Source organism: Dreissena polymorpha, chromosome 1, assembly GCF_020536995.1.
Source record: "Dreissena polymorpha isolate Duluth1 chromosome 1, UMN_Dpol_1.0, whole genome shotgun sequence".
NCBI lineage: Eukaryota > Metazoa > Mollusca > Bivalvia > Myida > Dreissenidae > Dreissena > Dreissena polymorpha.
The window spans coordinates 35,353,383-35,378,183 of record NC_068355.1 but is presented as its reverse complement, the minus strand read 5'-3'; the positions used below and the strand labels follow the sequence as shown (position 1 = coordinate 35,378,183).

Sequence of the window (24,801 nt, the reverse complement as noted above, 5' to 3'; positions counted from 1 at the left end):
TTTCAATAGTTGCTTGACTTTATTTAATGAAAAGCAGTACATATACTAGTAACAAGATGTTCCTTTTGCCTAAAGCATAATTTATTAGCCTCTTCAGAATGTGTTGTTCTGTATCATTAAGAAAGTTTTAAATGAGCATCTCCACAAGCAATGTTTGTTTTTATTATCTGGCATCTAAAAGATGTACATGATGAAAATTGTTTGTACAAATACATGTTAACAGCGAAAATCAAAATGGCAACAATAAACGCATGATTTTCATTAACAATACAATCATTTCGCAATCGCTCTATATACAAGTGACAAATGAACTGACCGATATACACATTGATCAAGAATTCTTGGTCAGGTTAATCTGGTCGTCTAAATGTCTATACACAAACATATAAGGCATAATTAACTTTACAAAAACAAAAAATAATTATCATAACTTTAGACATTATTCCCACATCCTATATTTTCGTTTTTAAATGCTCAGTTTTAAAACATATAAAGCATTTTAAGTAACAAAAAAGTCATTCTTAAATCATGTTCAAGCAAATTAATAAATAACTGGTAGTAAATACAGAATAGACAATTTAAGGAAGATTAAATGATTTTGTCTAAAATTAATCAATATTGTCTTGAAATACTAAGAAAATAAACAAGATGCTTGACAAAAACACCTGACACCAATGGGCACACTTAAGAGTATCAAAGCCTTAGCATTAAAATTATCCACCTGTCTAAACAATGTGTGTAACTACCACCTCTATATTACATGTTAAGCCAATAAAAAAACTGAAGCATGTCTCATTACATGAAAAGAATACATTTTCTTTCAATTTTGTCAAAGTTACCAGCATCATTTAAACAGCTTTGACAAATGTTAAAATCAATATTCATAGACATATATTTAGAAACATTATATTTTCCTTAACATTTCCAAAATAAAATTTCCTAATACAGGCAATGTAATTGGATAGACTTGCTAATTTTGTCTTAAAATAATATTGCTCATTATTGCTTTTATCAAGTAATCTTAATCTTATTATATTGAGTATTTAAATATAGTTCATAAAAGCCTTTTACATAAAATGACTATCAGCATCATAGTTCCAATAAAAAAGAAATATTGTTTTCTTTGAACACAACTTGGATGGTCACATGAAAACATGGCTGGCCACAAGACTGTCTTGATTTCCACGTTTTGTTGTGATTTGTCATTATGCGACTTCTGTCTGCATCAATTCATTAATTTTCCACCTGTCCCAATTTCAAAGATGAGACCTTCAATTGTACACGTTCACACCGGACACAGGGTATGTAGATACCTTCAATTGTACATGTTCACACCAGACGTGGGGTATGTACAGACCTTCAATTGTGTATGTTCACACCAGACATGGAGTATGTAGAGACCTTCATTGTACATTTTCACACCATACTTGGGGTATGTAGAGACATTCAATTGTACATGTTCACACCAGACATGGTGTATGTAGAGACCTTTAATTGCATATGTTCACACCTGACATGGGGTATGTAGAAACCTTCAATTGTACATGTTCACACCTGACATGGGCTATATAGAGACATTCAATTGTACATGTTCACACCAGACATGGGGTATGTAGAGATCTTCAGTTGTACATGTTCTCACCAGACATGGGGTATGTAGAGACCTTCAATTGTACATGTTCGCACCAGACATGGAGTATGTAGAGACCTTCAATTGTATATGTTCACACCCCACATGGGGTATGCAGAGACCTTCAATTGTACATGTTCATACCAGACATGGGGTATGTACAGACCTTTATTTGTACATGTTCACACCAGACATGTGGTATGTAGAGACCTTCAATTGTACATGTTCACACCAGACATGGGGTATATAGAGACATTAATTTGTACATGTTCACACCAGACATGGGGTATGTAGAGATCTTCAGTTGTACATGTTCACACCAGACATGGAGTATGTAGAGACCATCAATTGTACATGTTCACACCAGAAATAGAGTATGTAGAGACCTTCAATTGTACATGTTCACACCAGACATTGAGTATGTAGAGACCTTCAATTGTTCATGTTCACACCAGGCATGGGGTATGCAGAGACCTTCAATTGTACATGCTCACACCAGACATGGGGTATATAGAGACCTTCAATTGTACATGTTCACACCAGACATGGGGTCTGCAGAGACCTTCAATTGTGCATGTTCACACCAGACATGGTGTATGTAGAGACACTCAATGTACATTTTCACACCAGACATGTAGTATGTAGAGACATTCAATTGTACATGTTCACACCAGACATGGTGTATGTAGAGACCTTCAATTGTACATGTTCACACCAGACATGGAGTATGTAGAGACCTTCAATTGTACATGTTCACGCCAGGCATGGGGTATGCAGAGACCTTCAATTGTACATGTTCACACCAGACATGGGGTATGCAGAGACCTTCAATTGTACATGTTCACACCAGACATGGGGTATATAGAGACATTCAATTGTACATGTTCACACCAGACATGGGGTATGCAGAGACCTTCAATTGTACATGTTCACACCAGACATGGTGTATGTAGAGACCTTCAATTGTACATGTTCACACCAGACATGGTGTATGTAGAGACATTCAATTGTACATGTTCACACCAGACATGGTGTATGTAGAGACCTTCAATTGTATATGTTCACACCAGACATGGAGTATGCAGAGACAAGCACATCTTAAACAGCATTTATAGCTCTGAGCTTCTTCGGTATGACTGGGGTTAATATGATAACAACTGTAGCAACAGGCTGTCCTTCTGATTTGCCGGTTTGATTTCGTCAATGGACGTCTGAAATAAAGAAGATTCATAACAGTAAATGTCAGTTTTTCATTTTATGTGTGTTACCCATGATAAACAAGAACAATAATAGCACTTTTATACATTGAGTTACATTAAAAGTTAATTATAACCACTTTACTACCAACTAACCTTAAGTCTCATCAATCAGGAAATATGGGATGATATTCGATAAACATATATTTTTCCATTGGAAAAATATTTCCTTATCATTTACAACAATTTAGAAAGGACCAACTAGCCAATAGAAAATAAAACATGTTGAAAAAGAGTTTTTCTGAGATGTCTGCTGTGAAGTAGGCAAAAAGTCACCGATGCAACCACATTTTACTTTTGACTGAAAACTTTACTACTATGAAAGAACAAGAGCGTCACATCACGGGTGCCAAGCTCGGCTGCGAAAGCTTGTCAGAAATTATTATTTTTTGTTTAGAGATCACAGTGACCTTGACCTTTGACCTAGTGACCCAACAAGAGATGTGTTCGTCACAAACAATGCCCCCTACTACGCCGCTTTGAAATAAAATTTCTATTTATCATTTGGCAGGAATAGAAATCATCTCCCTTTAAAGCTTATTACTTCCCTTGGATTTTGTCCAATCCAGCCGGGGGGGGGGGGGGGGGGGGGGTCTGTAGACAGTCACAAATGACCAAGTCAGACAACACTGACAACCTAGGCCTGTGGTTTATCAAAAAAATCATAGCCAGAGTTTATCATGTACCTATGAACATAAGTCCACTGGTATTTAATGAAAACTAGCATTTACAAATTAGAACAGGTAAGAAATGATAATTATATCATTTAAAACAAGAGATGTGTTCGTCAGAAACACAATGCCCCCTAAAGCGCCATTTTGAAATAAAATTGCTATTTATCATTTGGCAGGTACATAAATCATCTCCCTTTCAAGCTTATTACTTCCCTTGAATTTTGTCCAATCCAACCGGGAGGGGGGGGGGGGGGGGGGGGGTCTCACAGTCAATTTTGACCATGTTAGACATCACTGAAAACCAAGGCCTGTGGTTTAAAAGAGATCATAGCCAGATTTGATCATGTATCTATGGACATAAGTCCACAGGTATGTAATAAACATGACAGAAATGATAATTATATAATTTAAAAAAAAACTTTGACAAATCAATCTTTTGAGTTAGAAATAATCAAAATAATAAATCTGTACAGTAACTGTGAAAAGGACTTCAATTCTTGGTAAGGAAATATATAATATGACATTTATAATTAAATAAATTACTTCCCTTGAAAATAATTGTCTCTCACAAATCTCTATTTTTAGTAGCAAATAATTAAAAGCCACTACCGTGACTGTAGATTCACCACTCAAAATGTGCAGCTCCATGAGATACACATGCATACCAAATATATCAAGTTGCTATGTTCAATATTGATTAGGTATCTCCTTTTAAAGCTTATTACTGCCCTTGGATTTGTATTTTTTACCGTAGACCGTAAAGGATGACCTTGACCTTGACCTTTTACCATGATGTGTTTGTCAGAAACAAAATGCCACCTACTGCACCACTTTGATTTATTTAACAACAAGGGACAAAATTGTCACAAAACCAGGTTTTCATTGTGAAAACAAAATCTGATAAAGGGAGAAAACTCAAACTGAACTTTTGAAATGAACAAACAAAATTAACCCCCTTTGTAAGTTTGTTTTTAAAAAAAATCTATTTTTAGTCGTGGTGACCTTGACATTGGAGATATTGACGTGATTCTTTCGTGCGACACACCGTCCCATGATGGTGAACAAATGTGCCAAATGATTTTAAAATCTCACAATGAATGACATAGTTATGGCCAGGACAAGCTCATTTATGGCCATTTTTGACCTTTGAACTCAAAGTGTGACCTTGACCTTGGAGATATCGACGTAATTATTTCGCGCGACACACCGTCAAATGATGGTGAACAAATGTGCCAAATGATTTTAAAATCTGACAATGAACAACATAGTTATGGCCCGGACAAGCTTGTTCCGCCCGCCCGCCAGCCCGCCCGCATTCGCCAATCTAATAACCAGTTTTTTCCTTCGGAAAACCTGGTTAAAAATATATACGTTGGAAGGTCAGATAACTATGTCCATTTAAAGCTTATTACTTCCCTTGGATTTGTTTTTTCGACCCTAGACCTTGAAGGATGATGTTCACCTTGAAATTTTACCACTCAAATGTGCAGCTTCATGAGATACACATGCATGCCAAATATCAAGTTTCTATCTCCAATATTTAAAAAGTTAAAGCCAATGTTAAGGTTTTAGCACGACGCCTACGCCGGACGACGAGCTGGCTATGAAAATAGCTCGGGTTATCTCCGAAAACAGCCGAGCTAAAAATTAACCAAAACTAGAGCTTCGTCACAGACGTGACTAATACTCTACCTGCTGCATTGACACTGAATATTTTGCATGTTGCCTTCACAAAAAAACAGCGGACACCATCCTTAATGTTTAAAACGCACTAAGTGACCCCGTGATCTAGTTTTTGACCCGGCAAGGCACATGTTCAAACTTTACCTACACATCATCTAGATACAAATTCTAACCAAGTTTGGTGAAGCTCTGATGAAATCTACTTGAATAAGAGAGCTGACACCATACTTAATGTTTAAAACGCACTAAGTGATCCAGTGACCTAGTTTTTGACCCGGCATGATCCATATTCAAACTTGATCTAGACATCATCTTGATACAACATCTGACAAAGTTTGGATGAAAACAATTTGAATTAGAGAGTGGACACTTAATACGAACCGACCAACTGACAAGCTCACTCCTATATACACCCCTAAACTTCATTTGTGGGGGTATAATAAACAAGAAGGAAAGTTCACATGATTGTTAATATGTCTGATTTTATCACACAAGAAGCAATACTTTTCTAGGTCACACATGACAAAAAAAACACAGCTGGATTGAAAGACGTATGGACACAAAAGGGTAAATCTACATGCACCCACCAATCTCTGAAAGTGAGGCCACGAAAAAGCATGCACATGACACAAAAACTCACCCAAGGTTCGCTCTGCATGATGTTCATACACTGAGGGTTGTGAAACATGGGGATCTCGTAATCTGGAGACGATGACTGCCGCTGGTTCACTTGCTGTGACTGCAAATGCTCCTGGGACATACTCATTGCTCCGCTACCCAGGTTTTCTGGAATAAAAGTAAATCGTGCGTCAAACAAATTAAAGACAATACTAGTGTTTTCAAGGACAAACAATAATAATTTAAACCCGACAAAACACTTGTCAGTGTTTCGACCTTTCATATCGACAATGCAATGTCAAAATATTTAACTAGAGCCTACATTGTGCCCACGATGTTCTAGAGTTGTAAAGCGACTTGAAAATGTGAAGGCATTCAATGCAATGAAGCTAAAATAATTAGAGAGGAAACATTAGTTCATTTTGGTTTATCACCAAACTTTTTTTTAAAGAATGTTTAAATAAAAACAAGAGCTCTGTGGTTTGAGACAGATGCCTCCCAAAACAGAGCTTTGACTCCCATCACTCAATCCTTTGATGACATATCGAATGAATACCAATTTAACACCTAATGTCACAGTGACCTTGACCTTTGAACTAGTGACCCAAATTTCAATAGACATACTCTACTGTCCAAGACCGATGCACATGTTCAGTATCAAGCCAATTGGTCAATTTTTTGACAAGTTATTAATCGGACACGATTTTCGCACTTATAATTGCAACAGTGACCTTGACCATTAATCTAGTGACCCCAATTTCAATAGGGGTCATCTACCGTCCATGGCCAATGCACATGTGAAGTATCAAGCCAATAGGTCAATTTGTTGACGAGTTATTGATCAGAAAGGATTTTCACACGTATTGTGACTGTGACCTTTGACATAGCCCCATTTTCAATAGAGGCCATCTACTGTCCAATGCAAATGCATATGTGAAGTAACAAGCCAATTGGTCAATTTGTTGACAAGTTATTGATCTGACATGATTTTCATAATTATTGTGACAGTGACCTTTACCTTTGAAGTAGTGACCCCAATTTCAATAGAAGACATCTACTGTCCAAGACCAATGCACACGTGAAGTATCAAGCCAATAGATCAATTTGTTGATGAGTTAGTTATAGGAAATCAACTGGTCTACCAACACACCCAACGACAGACTGGCAAACATCATGCAAAATAATATACCCCCTTTTCTTTGAAGTGGGGCATAAAATACACGAGGCGGGTAAACAAGAAAGGGTTTACATATACTTTTTCTAGAAAGTGTTATTCATATATGAAGATTTACCAAAATCAACACTTTTTTATGTTCAGTACAAAAACAGAAACTAACGTGAGGACAGTTTAAAAGTCATTTGCATGTGTTTTATCTTGAAATCACTTGAATTTACAAGGTTTACATTTACACACTGTTATTTTTTAAGGTAAAAAAATAACATTAAATACATTGATATAGCGACTCATCTGAGGATAAGCCAAAGACAAGTGCAATTATGACAGCTTGTTTATTGCAATAGATATGTGCACAGGTCGGTACTGGATTAGTCTCTTTATAGGCAGAGCTCTACTTCTAATAGGGGTCTGATACAAAGTCGGATACACACTCTTTTTAATTGCATCCTTACAAACTGACAAAAAGTATGGTGGAAAAAAGTGTCAGATTATGTGCACTGTTGTAGATTAATTTAATATTTTAAATTGATTTATGACAAACGTAATGTCCTATTGATATTCTACACACATTTGCATTTTTTAGAAACAAACAATTTACTGTCTGGCTGATGTTGAAAAAAAATATTGTAATAATTGTTTTCATATTTTTACTTCAGTGAATAATATCAAATCTATATTTAAACTATAAAAATATATATAATTACCTAACTCAATCATATAATAATTAGGTTTAAAATAAACCCATACAAGCAGGTAAGCCGCTGGAAATTCTCGTATTGTGTCTTGGCTTCCTCTGCTGACATGAGTCATTTCGTCCCTGCAGTCTCGGATGTCATATTGTGAAATAATCTTCTTTACTGAAAATTATATAAAATATTTTAAGGGAAATGTTAAAAGATATATTCCTGTTCTGTAGTCAATTTGTTTACAGTAAAACAATGGAGAAATATTTTAAAGTATTTTTCTTTCTGTAGAATTTCCGTTTACTGTCAGTGATTGAGCAATATTTAAATGAACATGTTTCTGTTGATGCCCTTTTTTACTCATTTTGACAAATGTGTATGTGTATTTCTTTTGACCTTGCAGTCAAGGATAACCCATGAAAGTGCAAACACTTATTTCCAATATGGTCCTTGGTTTTTGCTGAATAGACAGCAAGCAGAAGAGACAGTATTGAGATACAAGGAATCCGGGTGCGATACCCTAGCTCTTTGCAAATAGATCCCTTGGTTCTTTTACGTGCTCAGTGTATAGAACCGATACACGCGAGAATTACCTGGGTTTCATACCAGTACATCTCTAGATGGGTGGGATCACTTGAAGCACTTCTAAAATTTCCAGTGACCCGGCCAGGAATTGGACTGGGGACCTCTGGATTGGTAGACCAGTGTGTTACCACTAGACCACCGCACCACCCGTATACAAATACAAAATTGTAAAAAAATACAAATTTAAAGGTAAATGTTAATACATTAATGTAGTGATGCCCTGTTCTGCAGTCATTTTGTTTACAAATACAGGTGGAACAATATAATATAACTTGAACATCGAGTTTTCAATATCATTTTTCAAACATTATTAAAACATTATTAAAACCACAACAACACAGTTTATGGAATAACCTAAAGTCATTAATATGCAAAATTAAGAAAGAAAATGATTAAAACTGCCTTCTTTTGGGTTTTTAACTGAGATTATTAATATTATTTTGTATTAAAAGCAGTAAAAGCAATTCACAATACCATACTGCAAGTATTGGTATTCTTTGTAGTTATATGTTTGTATGTTTTTTTTATATATGTATATGTAGCCACTTTAAATGTGCTTTAGTTATGTCAGTCTGGTCAATCAAACTACTCATGAAATCTGTGAACAAGTACCTTTAAAACCATACACTTTTTTACTGCAGTGACTATCTAAGCCCATGTGACCTTGAACCTGACCATTAGGTGAGTCCCAGGGCAAGGTCACAGTCCCGTTGGAGGTTTTCATCGCAAGGCACTGGGTGGTTTTGGGAGACCCTCAACCTGGTAAGTAAAAGAGAGGAAAAGTGATTAAATCAAACAATCAATCAAAGCATAGTCAATATATCAATATGTTAAAATATGTTTGGAAACGAATTTTTGATAATGAATGAACATTATAAAGAAAATCATCCTTTAATTTGTGCATGAATACTTGTATTAGCTACCGTTCATATGCGTGAGTGTTGTTGATGTATTGTGTCATATACAATTATGATCATACACAGGAATCAGCAAATATCTTCTACAACTCCATTTTATTAAAACAATCCATGTTGAGTGGACAACACACCGTCGCAAAAAGGTAGCTCAAACGTGGAAGACAAATCGCTGCTTTGCGGACGTGGCTTGGTTGATAGGATACTGATAGACACTGACCAAGATCCGTCAAAAGACAAATATATTCTGGAATATTTGTCATATTGCAAAATGATTGTTCCTTTATCAAACATTATTGGTTACAAGTGATGCAAATGCTTTATGCTTTCTTTTTTTATTAACAAAAATATTTACACAACTGTGGGCACAATGCCAGTTAATAACCTTGAAAAGAATATAAGTTACTCAGCCTCTGAATTCCCATGTGTGGTGAGATACAAAGATATTAATTTGATCTTGTGCAAAAGTTACTTGGCCAATGATAAGTAAAGGCTTTGTCACAAGATGACCATCTACCAATCAAACCCAGACTTCATGGGGTTCACACAACTGAAGTATCAATGTAATCCCTTGAGAAATGTAGATGTGGTTTGATAAAATTGTTTTACATAATATGCAGACAAAACTCCCATCTGACTAACCAACTAACAGAAAATTGACTCAAATACATCCTCTCTAAGACTTGGTTTGTGGGTTTTAATAAAATTATCATGCATTACCATCCCCAACTTGAAGGTCATGTTATCCACTGTTGCTGTGAGATTAAGATGTTCAGAGAGCATTGAGAGCATAGGTGCATCATGAACCTGACCCCCACGGCTGAGGCTGCTGCTGGAGCCCAGACGGTTTGACATTCGGCCTGGAATCCTGTTTCTCTGAAGGGTCACGTTGATGCATTCACATTGTTTATAGGCTTGGCCAGATTTTCAGGGAAGGGTGCTTTGTAAATTGACATGTTTTCCTGTAAAATAAAATAGCAGCAACGTGAAACAGTTGCATCAGCACGAGATTATCCTATTCATCTCAACAAGGTCATTTTAAGTAGACAAGTCACCATTTGACATGAAGTTAGACACAGGGCATAAACTCTACATAGCATTGCACAGTTTTGCAATGTGAGCAGTACACCGAAAGATACAGTCCAACCTGCCCGAGCGACCGCCTGTTAATAGCGACCAACAGTCAATAACGACCACACCGATTTCCTCCCGAACGATTTCGCTATATATTGAACCTGCGAATAAAGCCCACCTGTGAACAAAGACCAACGACCACCCTTTTACATTCCCAAATCTCCATTTTGATAGCTCACAACAACCACTGCAATCATAAACATCAACGATTTCGCAACTTTCAAAAAAAAAATGGCCGCCAGGACGCTGCGTAGTCACGTGATACACATCTTACCAGTGGACTCGTCGGTCGCTATGGAGATATTGGCAAGTGACCGTTTATTGCACTCGATAGCAGTTGTTTGTTTATTTAACATGCATTGCTAATTGGTAGTTGCCTGCTTCTTTTATGCATTTGACAGTTTGTCAAAAGTGTAAAAATTTGCCTTTGTATTTAAGTGACTCGCGATTAATGTACTAATTGCCGAAAATATCAAAGACAAATTTGGGGCTTTCATAAACTCATTAAGGAAATTAACAGTTTCATATCATTTACGATGCCTATTAAAGACAAATATTTTGATAGTCATTCTCTTCTTAAATTTCTCCGTAATAAGACATTAATAGATTATAGAAAAGTAAATTGTCAGTTCAAGTTAACCATCATGGCTTCCAAGTGTAAGTTCTTGACGTTGGAAGAACGCATTAAGGTCATTAGTGTGTTAGGTAAACGACACAGTTGTAGACGAGTGGCTAGTGATCTTGGTGTAGGAAAAACTCAAATTCAGAGCATTTTAAAGCATAAACATGAGATTATGGACGAATTCGAGGAGAACGTAAACTGTGAAAGTAAACGCCCTAAGCGTGAGTCGGAATTCGCGTCAGTGAATGACTTCATGCATTAGTGTAGAAAGTGTTGTAACATGTAATAAATCTACAAATGTAAAACAAAACTGTGTTTTCAATCCTTTATTTCATTATACATGCATAAGTATTCAAACACTTAAACAATAGAGCACATACATAGATAAGGTACCTGTTAAAAAACTACTAGCATATTTTGCAAAGTTTCGATAGACCCTGCGAATAAAGACCACCTGTGAACAAAGACCACAGCGACCAAATCCCTTGAGTGGTCTTTATTGACAGGTTGGACTGTATGTAAATTGTCAAGAAAATTACGCCAAGTGCATAAATTATTATGGTATTTATGCTTAGACAGGGCTCATTTATTCACTCAGTTCATAATCCAAATAAATGAACAACGAGATTGCCAACAACATACGCTTGTTTAGAAAACTGTGTTACAGTGATTGTGAGTGCAATGGCAGACAAGTTTAATTTGGTCAAATTGTGTTCATTAAACAAAAACATATGTTGAAAGTGCTAAAGTTGATCTGGCTGCTAACAAAACTTGGACGAGAGATTATGATAAAAAATATTATCACCAATTATCATGATGATCCAATGTTTTGAAATATAGAGCAGATAGAATGTTAAAGGCAAACCACTAAAAGACGCCACATTTTTACCCATAGTAAATAATTTTTAATTACTATTAAACCTTTATAATTACAACAAGACTTTTAGTTAACATAGGCTGAAATATCAAAATTGTCTAACTCGCTATTGTATCTGGTTTCATTTTTGTTTAATGGCATCATTTAATGCGTAATTTTGCCATAGACAAATGAAAAGAAACAGTCATTATGGAAGTTAAAAAGTCAACCATCCGCCTCCCAAACATAACCTACGCTGCTCGGGTTCCGGTAAATGCCAACGGTAACGTCATATTTACTGTGTAAAGGTTGGCACAAAATAATGATGTAATTTCGCAACAAGGTAATAGAACAATAAAATGGCAATACAAATACTAGTAAATGAGTTTATAATTTGTAGATGCATTTGGTTCATCGAGCTATGAAAAGGTCACATGGACAGAATCATAATGCCACATGTATATGAATATTCACAAAATTGAGCCTCACTCCGTGAAAATGGGGTTATGTGTATAGAGGATATTTTGGATTCGATGGAATATCGATAATATTTCATGAGTGATCATATAAAATAATATTTTCACAAGTGGCGCAGCCAGGCTGCGGTAGTGAAAATATTCATTTTTTATGATCACAAGTGAATTAAAATATATATTCCATCAAATCCAACACATTTTCTTTTTATTTAATGCTTTTTTCACTGCTTATTAATATTGTAAAAGAGATAAGCTTGATAATTTCGCTGTATTTATGACGTCATTTAGTCGAAAAAATGACGTCATTTCACCGTAAAACTGAAAAATATCGATATTTTTCACTGTTATTTTTCACTGTTTAAAACAGTGAAATACCAGTTTTATTTCACTGATATTTCTCTTTAAACCACCGGAAAGCATAAATTAAATGTATGTAGAGTATTGTCTCAAGTTAGCCTGTGCAGTTCTCACAGGCTAATCACTGACGACAATCCGCCTTAGCTAGATTTTTGCCAAAAAGACTTCCTTTATACAAACAAATACCATTACAGCTACAAGTGTTAACCCAGATTAGCCTGCGTGGACGACACTTTAAGCACATGTTAAAGCCTCAATTGTTATTATCCGCTCAAATATTAAAAAAAACATTCACCAAAGGTGAATATCCAATTTAATTTTCTCAAGTCTCATACATTTGAAAGCCTTCGTCAATCGAACTGTTGATTGCTGAATTTTAAGTGTTGTTGTTGCTGGTGCTGCTGATGTTCCAATTAAGGCTGAAGCAGCAATTTCATGTCAACTCTTTCTCTCTTTCACACTTCAACTTCAGCTTTAGTTGTTGCAAGAGAGACTGAGGACCTTTCAGTTGAACATAGAATGAGTAGAAAACATACATTTTCTTTTAAAATTAAACACCAAAAGTATTTTAAGTACACTGAACAACGCAACACACAACATATTTCTTTAATGCAAAAATTATCTTTAAAAACATCAATAAGTTCCTTAATTGAAAGCAATCCAATATATCCTTCTTGCTTATTGAAACAAGAGGGTCAGGATGACCCTGAAGACTTACGTTAGTTCAACTTAAAACTTTGGTAGAAGACTTGAAGTTTCGAAAATGGCCTTGATATTGTAAAGATAAACATTCTGACCCAGTTTGAACATGATTGAGTCAATACTTATGGCTTCTAGAGTGGTTTATGATTTAACTTTTTTACCTTGTTAATGGAAAGATGTGACCTGATTTCAAAGTTGTTCTAGACAAAATACAAAAATCATTCATATGAAGTTTTATGGAGATTGAGTTGTCAATTAAGTTATCTAGAGTGGTAACAAGATATTTAGAACATTTGAACTAGTGACCTAGTTTTTGAATGCACATTATGTGAATTCAATGTTCAGCATTCAATATCGACATTCTGACCACGTTTCACCAAGAATGAGTTATTAATGTGAGTTCTAAAGTGAAAGAAGGTTTTTAAAGATTGTACCAGGTGACCCACTTTTTTAATGAATGTTACATTGAAACAAACTAAGCCTCGTACATTAAAATCAGGGCTATAGATAATTTTTTGGGTAATTGGGTTTTTCACCCCCTGTTTTGACAACAATAGGGTTTTTGTAAATTTAATAGAGTTTTAGCAAAAAATTTAACCCCCTACTGTTGAGCTTAATTGGGTTTTTCATCCCCGTTTTTTTTAAACTCCATTGGGTAATTTAGGGAATGACATATAATATAATAAAAATCTACTAAGATTACTATATTATTATGTGCATGTGAAAAATAAATATAGCAACATTAGTTAGTTTACTTTTCATGTTTGTGCATTATGTACATTTTATAACTCCACTTTCCATATCAATCACCAGCCACGGGTGTTTGTTTCGCCACTTTATTCACTTACAATCCCCATACTGGTCATGTACGTAATTCCGGCCTGTACGTAAAAAATCGGCCACCTGTGTAAAATCATTTTCATGATCTTAACGCACATATTTTGTTTTTATTTAGAAAAATCAACATGAAAACCGTCCCCACTCTCAATATTTTGCAAATGTAAGAACCATATCACTGTAAACTATTGTGTTAAAATGTCACAAATATAGCAGGAAATATTTGGCTCATGGGGAAAGTGATGTCCTCATTAGTTGCAACAATTATAATCATATAAGAAACAAATATATTTGATAAAATTATTTTTATTTTATCTTATAAACTTAAATTAAAGTTTTACCAATTAATTGTACAAAAACTTATATTCAAAACATACAAATCAGAACCTAAATATAAATTTTTAATATATGAATTACCTCCCTTTAAAAGAATATTACTAGATTACATGTTTTAATATTATATATAAGCGTTTACTAATAATCAACACTGAAGTCAACTTTTCAAACAAAATGTGTTTACTTTTTTAGCTATGTTTGAAAAATTTTATTTAACACATTAAAAACAAATATTTTTTTATGAAATAGCAGTTTTCCATTGTTTATATTTATTAAAATAGGTAGGGGGAGTAACTGGTATAATAATTTCGCATTTATTTTAAATTTCAAATAAAAAAATTTAATAGTATAAACATTGATTAATACTCTGAAATTGAGGACATTTGTCAAAAGATATTGCTTTGTAATTTTATCTGCAGATCAAACTGAAAAGTGGCCGATTTTTTAGGTACATTTAACCTACGAAAATGGATAGATTACATGTCATCATTTTCTGTTCATTAAGTAACATTCACTGATCTAATTCTATTTAAATTTTCATGCTAGGTGAGTTTTGAACCCAGGATTATATATGTGAAGTTTAGTTTCAACCAGTTGCCTAACATTAAAGATTTTTCTTAAATAGTCCCAAAAGTGGCCGGAATTACGTACATGACCAGTAACGTGTTTATTTTGGTTTAACAATCTCATTCAAAATCTCCGATAATAACGGGCGAACTAAATTCTCGGGAGAAGTGATCACATCTTTCAACAGATCGTTCAGCAAAGCAGCACAGAAGCTATCGGTTTCCCAATTATTCTGGCGTAAATACCTCTTAGGTGTTTGTTTGTGTGACGATTCTCTTTCTACAGCCACGAGTGGCCATTTTGATATTTTAAGAAAATGAAAGTAGAAATCGGACAGGTCTACGAATAATTACAGTAATTTACCCCAAAGGTTGATAACCGCTGGAAAGACTGCCTTCTTTTCTTCATAGGACAGAATATAAACTATTCGGTACATTTTTGTATGGGATATAACCAGTCTTAAAAAATACGCCCGTGTTTGTAAGAATTGCGTTTCGTGACGCATGGTTTTTACGGGAATTACGTTATTAAATTTATATTTGTGTTTTTGTACGCTTGATTTTGAATTTAATTATGTTTTTGGTTATTTTAATTGTGTTATAACGCACATACGCTTGTTATCTATAGCCCTGATTAAAATATAAACATTTTGACCAAGTTTCATCAAATTGAGTCATAAATGTTGCCTCTGGAGTGGTTAGAAGGTTTTTCTAACATTTGACCTAGCACATCTACTGAACTCCAAATTTTCATAGACATTGTCAATATAAGCATACTCACTAAGTTTTATCAAGATTATGCCCTAAATGTTGCCCCTGTAGTGGCATCAAGGGTTTTGAAAGATTTGATTTGGTTACCTAGTTTTTGGATGCAAGTGACCTAGATATTGTCCAGATAATAATTCTTACCAAGTTTCATCAAGATTGGATTAACAAATAAGGCATCTAGAGTGGTAACGCGCCAAAAGTTGACCAGGCATACACACAGCACAATGCTTAACATAGGGTTATCACAATTGCTTTACAGAGCACTTTATGCTCAAGTAAGCTTAACAAAGATCTTTAAATGTGTTAATGTGTATCACATATCACTTACAAGTCTTCTTGGGGCTATAGCAATAAGATAAATTCCTGATGTTGTCAATACAAAGCTTTTTATACTACTACTATTATTGCATATAATTACAATCACATTATTGGTTATTAAAGTTGCAATCGAGATCTCCACAAAAATACAACCCATCTAATGCAAAGGCACAAACACAAGTGACCCCTTCATATATAAATGGCAGGTTTATTACAATAATTACCTTTCATAGGGAACATGATTTTGTAAACAGATACAAAGTCAGTTTGATTTAGGCCTATAGATAATTTGTATGCTGTTGTTGTTGTTTTAAAAGAGCTCTTGATGGTCAATTTAACCCTCAATTTGAGGGGTTTAGTATGTAACTGTTGTATATCCTTCACATTTGTATTGTTCAAGATGCAATTGTTTCACGCTTAACCCTAAAATTGAAATAAGATATACTGGTCAATTAAGTGAAGTGCAGAAAAATGAGTTTGCTTTTGGGTATTAAAAACTTGTTAAAACTTGATTGCAAATCAGGGACAAAACCTTTTCATGTAGAAGAGAAACCTTAAACAAAAATTCCCTATAAGTGGAAAGTGTCGTCCATTATTAGCATTATTAGCTTGTGTAGACTGCACAGGCTTGTCTAGGGCGAGACTTTAAGCAGCACATGCATTAAGACTAGTTTTCCCAGAATGAGTCTTACTATGAATGGGCCTCATGGATGGTCATGGTCACAGCTGTGCCACAGTGATCCCTTTTCCAATGACAAGGCACTACCTCAGTTTTTGTATATAAATTTGTTTGAGGCTGTTATTCAGCCCCAATTTAAATGTAACAAAGTATACATTTTTACAAAATGACTGAATACAATTAACAATTGAAGGATTCCAAAACAAATTTACAAAAATGCAATATTAAGTTCATTTTCCTATTCAGCTCTACAAGTTGAACCATAGTAAACATAATATTGAACACATTTTATCCTCAATGTTAAAGCAATTGTAAGCAAAAACAACCACAACACCAATGTCACTATTTTACTTAAAACAACACAGTTTTTCAAAATCCAAAGAGCCCCAGTCCCCATTCCTAAAGTGGTGAAACTAACTATTACTGGGACTTACCTGTTGAGATGTAGTGCCTGAGCTGGAGTTGGGTAACATTGTTCTCTGGGCCTGAACTTGTGAGGGAAAGGCCCCTTAGAACAGATAGAAAGATCTTTAAAAATCTCAGACATGTATTCAATGCAATCAGAAATGGCATCCAGTACATGGACTAAATATGAACCCAAGGGGTGTTGTGGTTCAACCAAATGTTTTTCGAAGGTTTTACCTGTATCAGTCAATGACCACTAGGGCCAGGTGTATTAATCAAACAAACTCTGTAGAGAAACTCTAGATTATGTTCCATACTGAATTGGGCTTTAAAGTTGATTTGTTGTCCCTCAATATGTTTATGTAAAACTGGAATATCCTAGGGCTAAGCCAGTGTTGACCCAAGGGACATAATTTGGTAACACAGGGGTTCCACTGGCCCAAAAAAAGTTGTCGCCACTTTTTCGCGGCGTGAATACTGTCGGTTATTCCACCTTATTAATAAGAACAATCATTTTAAGAAACCTTACTACATTAATGTCATTGACTATATTATCACTTTAAAAAGTATGTTATTTCATTAAAAAAAACAATAAGTACCTTCATAAGTCATACCTTCATAAGTCTTAATAAGCTTTATTTGTATATAAATAACATTTTTTCAACTTGATAAACAACACAGATAACAAAAATAATATAATAATGTTAACATCAATGTATTAAACAGTATGCTGCATAAATGTTTCGAAATTAATTATTTAAACATAAAATCACACCAATGTTCATCATTTGAAAGGGAATCAGAAAATAAAGCATCTCACTTCAAATTGTTTAACAGTTATATTTGGTCATTTGGGCATGATATACATCAGCTTCTGTTGTTAACAAGTTTTCTGTTAGTGGTGGATGATTTCCAGGTTCAATTAAATGACTGTTGTTCACGCCTTTTTCCTAACAGAAAGGCCCAGATAATTGCCACAATCCATTCTAGTTGCCTGAAATGACATAAAACATATTTTTACAAACCATCAACATCAAACCAACACATAAATGTCCCTATCTTTAAATGTCCGAATTTAACATATCCGAAATATAGTACATCGAGTGAATGTTTTATATTTAATTCAGAAATTGTTGTTATCTTAATCAATTTATATCCTTCCCAGAACATTACAATTATGAATCTATTAAACAGAAATGCTCACAAATACCTGTTGAAACAAGTTTTTATTTGTTGATGTGGAGAAATTAAATGCTTTTGCCAGCCCCATGGTTTTGATTTTAACAAAGAAATAGCGGCCCTTATAATCATTATAATTATTGATCGTCGTGACAGTTTGTCCCCGTGTTACTTAACTTATTGCTCAATATCATAAAGGAGCCGTTAATCCGATAATAACCCCCATAAAACTTGACAATAGCAGTAAAAACACCGTTTGTAACACTTACACGCTTCGGTGATTTCTATTGCACTCTGCACTGTAGGTCGCTTACATAGTCGTAAATCAATATTTACAACTGACAGACGCTGGCCGCTAATGCTCGGTCGCGTGCTTTCGACTCGCAGTACATTTTCGGATAGGATTTTACCGATTTTTTTAAATTCGCCCTGTTTAAAAAAATTGGAGCCACATTTAAAAATTTAGCGCCATTTGGCGCCAATGGCGATCGACAGCGGAACCCCTGTAACATTTTTACAGGACTCACACTGTTGCACACCAAACATTACACCTCTTGGCTATGGGTTTCAAAAAAGAAGAAAAAATTGAAAACCGAAGGTACATTCCTGAGAGATTTCATTTGACTCTGTCAAGTGCTTCAGGAGCAAATGTCCCTTGACAAAACGTTGACAGACAAACACAAAAAACATTGCAAAAGGATGAACAACAGATACCATGGTATCTAAAATGCATCCAAAGTTTCAGGCCTCTAGTAGCAAAAAATATGACTACATGACAAAAAAAATCAGGACAGACAAAATCACGGACAAGGGCAAATCTTCATACCCCCCCCCCCTTTCCTCATATAGTGGGGACATTAATATCCATATTCTTCAAAAAAATATTTGAATGACTGTGATACTGTTTGCATAACAACCTACCTTGTAGATGAGGTGGTCTTGGCCTCTAAGCAGGGAAGTTTGGAGTCCCATGGTTAGACTGGCTGTACCCTGGGGGTAGGAGCTTTGCCCAAAATTCCTGACCCAAGAGCTTGACACCTTTACCAAGGCATTGTCCTTGGATGTGGGGGCCCAACTGACCAGACAGCCTGTTGTTGTTCAGCTGTGTAAAGATGTGTGATTGTATGGGGTCCTGCAGGAACTGGAAAATCTAGAAAATCCAGGACTTTTATCAGATTTTAATAGACCTCTACACAAATAAAAATGCTTTTTAGTCGTAGCAGTGTGGTCATTAAATTAACCTTTTCCTGGATCAACTTAGTGCATATACTTATGCCAGTAACTGACAACTGCCATACTTTAATCATTGAGAGAATGGACATAACAATTATTTCATGACCATTCAATTAACAAGTTATGTGGCTGACCATATTCCAAAGCAAAATATGTTTTTTTTTAATTGTTAGAAGAAACTACATCTTCTAATCTGTATAAAAATACTATAAACTAAAAAGGTATCATTGCCTTCTAGTCAAACAAAAAGTTGTAACCATTGTGACGTAAACTATCATCCAATTCTGCAAGTCATAATACGTAGCATGATTTTATAGATTGTCTAAGTGTTGTAATTTTCAGTGAAATATGATACAAAATGTAGATGCACAACCTCATATGAGAATGAAAATACCTGAAAGTTTGAATGGTGAACGTTGAATTGTAAGTGAACACCCACAGGCCACAGACATTTACAAAGACCGACAGACATCCATCCAAGGTGATTCCTATATACCCCAATCATCACGGGGGTATAATGAATAAATATCTTCAGGGCATATTCTTACTCCAGCGGCATATTTGTATACTTAAAACTTGGACAGGTGGCTAATTTTAATTTATAGATATCCTTATTTAAAAATAAATGCAGATAATTATTTCATAGAATGTTGACTGCATTTCAATAATTGTTTAACTTAAAATAACCAGCATTTTCTTTAATTTATGCAAGGGGAATTTTGTAAATATACATGTGAAAAACAAAACAAAAACCTTTTGGTTTAGAGGCTGAATTTTTGCACAAAAATGTATGAAAATATGCCCTGACCCTTTATGATTAAAACTGATATCAAATCAACTCTTATATGTATTTATTTACTCAGTTTGACCAATTTAAAAACACAAAATTCCTGATCAGTAATAGTAACTATTCTACAGAGTAAAGAGTTGTTCCAGATTTGCCTGTACAGTCTGCACAAACTAATCAGCCACGACACTTTCAGCTTTTATGGAATTCTCTGTTTTAAGGAATATTCGGAAAGTGTGGTCACAAATTAGCTTGGGCAGACTTTACACACTTTTGTGGGTAAAACACTTAAGGCACATGCATTAAGCATACATGCCATACGTCCCGGATTGTCCGGGACAGTCCCGGAAATGAAGAACTTGTCCCGCTGTCCCGGAAATCTGTCAAATGTCCCGGAATTTACAAAATCCATATATACATGTACCTTATCTTATGCTTAACTGCACCTCGAATCTGTGTATATCTGCAGCGTCTCCATGACAATGCCTACCCAAATAGGCAGACGTGCAGACTACGCTACGTGTCAAAATTGATCAATTAACAGGGGTCCTGTTATCATATCGATTGTCTCACGTTCGCGGTAAAACCGAAAAGGCGGCATTGTATAATGTAGTTGTTAATGGACTTTACTCTACTACGTCATTATTTCCCGCTGCGTAAGGGCAAAGGATAGTCATTCACACATCTGAAGTCCAACATCGCTGAGTAAAAAAAATAAGCAGTTTATGTTCGCACGTTTAACGGACAAAGAAGTATACCGGTACTGTTTTGTTGTATTTGTTTTATTGTGATTGGTTGTATGTATTGTGAATTGATTTGAGTTGACGATCTAACGGTACTGTAGTGTTGTATTTTTTATTATATAAATGTTATAAATGAATAAAGACGTATCAACAACTACGCGTTACACACCGGTCTTAATAACAATAACGCAGTGACGTCACCATCTATGTTTAGAACGCTTACACTGAAAACACGTGGCTTGTATCAAGTAACAGAAGTAGTAATGTTTAATTTGACGTTAAAAGATCAAGTGTATTTCGGATAGGTTTTCGAACTTTTGCAATTAACGATGCGAAACAAAAAAACGTACCAAAATGCATATGTCTATTAATATCGCTACATTTTATACATGTCCCGGAAAATCAACAAAAGTCCCGGACAATTTAATTCAATGTCCCGGAATTGGTCTAAAAAATTATGGCATGTATGCATTAAGCCCTGTTTTTCCAGAGTGCAGCTGAAATACTTCCTGTTTTTGTTTGCTGCTGCTGCTGCGACAGGGCCATAGACAGAGATTGTGTGAGTCTTGACACCAAAGTCACTGCCCTGAACCGGGAATGTAGGACAACACTGCTCCTCAGGCGTCAGGTTCACATTATTGGAGAGCAACATATGGAGGTCAGTCACGTTAACAGACGAGTCACTCAGCGTCTGCTCTATCTGTGGATCAGATTGTTCACCTCGAGCGACTCATCGGGACAGGAGTGGAACTCACCAAGGCTCAGCTGTTGGAAGTGTTGATGTAGCCGCCTTGCGAGAAGATGTTCATAAGTGACGTGCTGAATTTCTTGAGTGAGTTTTAGTATATGTGCGAAATGATTCAACGGTGTTCGTCTTGTTGGCTTATAATTTTATCTGAAAAGGAAATGGAACGTTAACCATAAAAAGTGTTTTTAGTGACAAATGAATAAGCCTTGAATATGAATACTGCTACACCTTTCTTAACATCTGCTTGTTTAATGCCGAAAATTGCGTCTATAATTGATATTTAAGATAGCGCAATGTGGTTTTTTCCGCAAAAAAGCACTCACAATAGCATTGTAATAATGCATAACATGCACACACTTGTTAAATTGAAATGTTTGGGGCTTTAAACAGCAAGGAATACATGGAAAAGTACAGTATGTAGCAAGGTATCATAATTATATATATATTTTTTTGAAACCGGCATAACTTCAGAAATTTAAATGTGAGACTATAAATGTCACTGTGACACAATACAACTGTTTTTTAACAAATACTTAAAAATTTATAATTAGTGCTATAAATATTAAATTCACTTATGATAATGTTAAACTTAAACGTGTTGGAACCTATTAAATATAAATATTTTTTCAGGCAAATCTTCAATTGGGAACTTAAGACAGTAATTATGGGAAAAATATGGAATAGACTTTTTGAGATTAGGTGCTGAATCTGGGCCCCAACTTTTACAAAGTAAATAACACTGCAAGGTCTCACCTGAAGCTCAAGAAGCAGAGATGACCTTCGAGCCTCGCTGATAACGCTAAATGCCGAGTTTGCGTCCTAACTAACGTTGGGTTGAGAGTCAAAGAGCGAACTGGATGACACATCAAAACTGCTGTCATTTTTCAACGCCTTGTTTATCGTCGAATCAATTAGAGGCTGTTTGGTCTTGAAGTGGTTAGTAACACACCCTGATGGGTTCACCTTTAGCACCTTGTTGCAGATGGAATTCCCGCCTGAGGCATTCCGCAGAGATGTACCATGCTTGACTGTTCACAACGAAGTCGGTACTGCCTTTCTTTGTTCGCAACTGCGTCAAAAATAAATGAATTCTCTTTGTACAGTTTGGACTACTGAGAGGACAAACCTGGACTGTCCCTTAAGTTAAGACCATCCAGGAGTATCCCCGATGGAAAGCTTACCCTTCTGACTTAAACTCTTTAAACATTCCGTGATTTTCTCCTGTTCCTTGCTGCAGTTCTGTTTGTCCCAAAAAGAATGCAATGAGTTATCCAGCTTTGTATTTTTCGTAATATTCATTGTAATGTCCAACAGCGAGAGCTGACTGTAAGTGTTACAACAACTGTTGCAATAACTTCTTATGTCTGTTACACTTCTACCACCTCCGGCACTTGAGTCTATCAAACCAATCAGGGCTCAAGTGCAGACTCAACACGGACATTGCGGTTGTTGAGAAAAATGTGCAAACACTCTATGTGCTCAGAAATTGCTATGGGATGAAATTGTTTAACAATGCTGACTCTTTGATGCCGGAGGTAAAATGGGTGGAGCTAGGGGTCAGGGGAGGGGTCGTGCTGGACTGGGGCTCCAGCGGGCCCGACTTGTGTCGTTGCCGTACCAACTCTATATCAAGGCTGGTGCTCTTCTGAAAACATGGGTAATATGAACTAGTAAAACAGGTTTATATTACAATCTATAACAAAATATGCCTCTTGATAGGATGTGAAGGATTTCAGCGGCAAAACATCAGACTCATGAGTTTTGAATCTGGAATTTCACTGGTTCCTTGTCCGAAATAGCATGACATTTGATTCAGTCAAACCATTTGGTACTCAAACATCTAAATTGTTGGTCAATACTATATTAACCTGTCAATTCATAATTTATATTTTTAACTTGCAGATTGCAGATGTAATTTTAAAAACTAATATGCATCTCATTAATATTATAAGGTGTTTTCCCAGATTAGCAAGTCCACATGATCAGGGAGGACAATGTCCGACTAGACTGGATTTTCATAAAGAGGAGACTTCCTTTCAAAGAAAGATAACTTTAAAAAGGAAAGTTTTGTCCCTGATTATCCTGAGCGGACTGCACAGGCTAATCTGGGACAACAATTTAAGCACATGTGTTTAGCCCTATTTTCTCAGAGCGCGGCTTATTTAGCTTTTTAGCCGCTTCTTTCCTGCATAACAATAAAAATATCAGGGAACATCAACTTGTTAAAACTCTAATATGTTTAAATGGTACTCGTTCTATTAAGAACTTTTCTTTTATAATGCCCTCACTGATGTTTTACTGTACATTTATGTTTCAATAAATTGGAGGCAAAAAGTTAACATTAATGTCTTCTCAAAGTTAAAAAAACACAAACAAAATTTTACCATGCCAGATCCTTGATTGTTAAAATCTGATTAAATTCACAAAAGAAAAACATTCAAAAGTAAATTAATATGTAACGAAAGTTGAAGACAAAATTAGACCGCAACTAAAGAGAAACAACTCACTGCTGATGCAAATCTTCAGTTACTTCCTTTGTTATTGTAGGCTAAATAAATAAAAAGCAACTTAAGGAAACAACTCACTGCTGGTGCAAATCTTCAGTTTTCTTCCTTTTTATTGTCCGTTAAATTAATTAAACAGCAATTAAAGGGGAACAACTCACTGCAGGTGCAGATCTTCAGTTCTCTCCCTTGTTAGTGTCAGCTAAAATGCAATCCCCAGACATGGAACGGCCACATACCCCGACATCACTGGACTTTGATACGGTCGAGCCTTTCACCAGACAGTTGTATTCTTTGCTGAGCAGTAGCTGTAACATGGAGCAAACCAATA

The 24,801-nt window shown here is 35.4% G+C and overlaps 1 protein-coding gene and 1 long non-coding RNA gene across 7 annotated transcripts in view; both read right to left on the bottom strand.

Moving 5' to 3' along the window:
• On the bottom strand, nucleotides 1–20,528 carry LOC127876831 (uncharacterized). 2 transcript variants are annotated; one of them, XR_008048098.1, is made up of 11 exons: nucleotides 19,377–20,528; nucleotides 17,306–17,379; nucleotides 13,001–13,166; nucleotides 9,941–10,182; nucleotides 8,919–9,065; nucleotides 7,786–7,895; nucleotides 5,884–6,029; nucleotides 2,412–2,841; nucleotides 2,061–2,148; nucleotides 1,533–2,016; nucleotides 1–1,269 (listed from the first exon to the last, which is right to left on the bottom strand). It is a non-coding gene; the product is annotated as an uncharacterized LOC127876831 (long non-coding RNA). The 2 variants fall into 2 exon arrangements; XR_008048095.1 differs by lacking the exons at nucleotides 2,061–2,148; nucleotides 9,941–10,182; nucleotides 13,001–13,166 and having other exon boundaries at nucleotides 1,533–2,060; nucleotides 2,280–2,841; nucleotides 19,377–20,527.
• A 2,197-nt stretch (nucleotides 20,529–22,725) lies between these two features.
• LOC127876684 (uncharacterized) overlaps nucleotides 22,726–24,801 on the bottom strand; it is a 203,952-nt gene continuing 201,876 nt past the window's right edge. For 4 of the 5 annotated variants that reach the window (XR_008048029.1, XR_008048031.1, XR_008048030.1 and 1 more), the window contains 2 exons: nucleotides 24,632–24,778; nucleotides 22,726–23,611 (listed from right to left, as the gene is read on the bottom strand). The gene's annotated coding sequence lies outside the window, so the exon portion shown is untranslated. Of the gene's footprint in view, nucleotides 23,612–24,551; nucleotides 24,779–24,801 lie in introns of all 5 variants that reach the window. The other variant, XM_052422088.1, reaches the window with a different exon arrangement.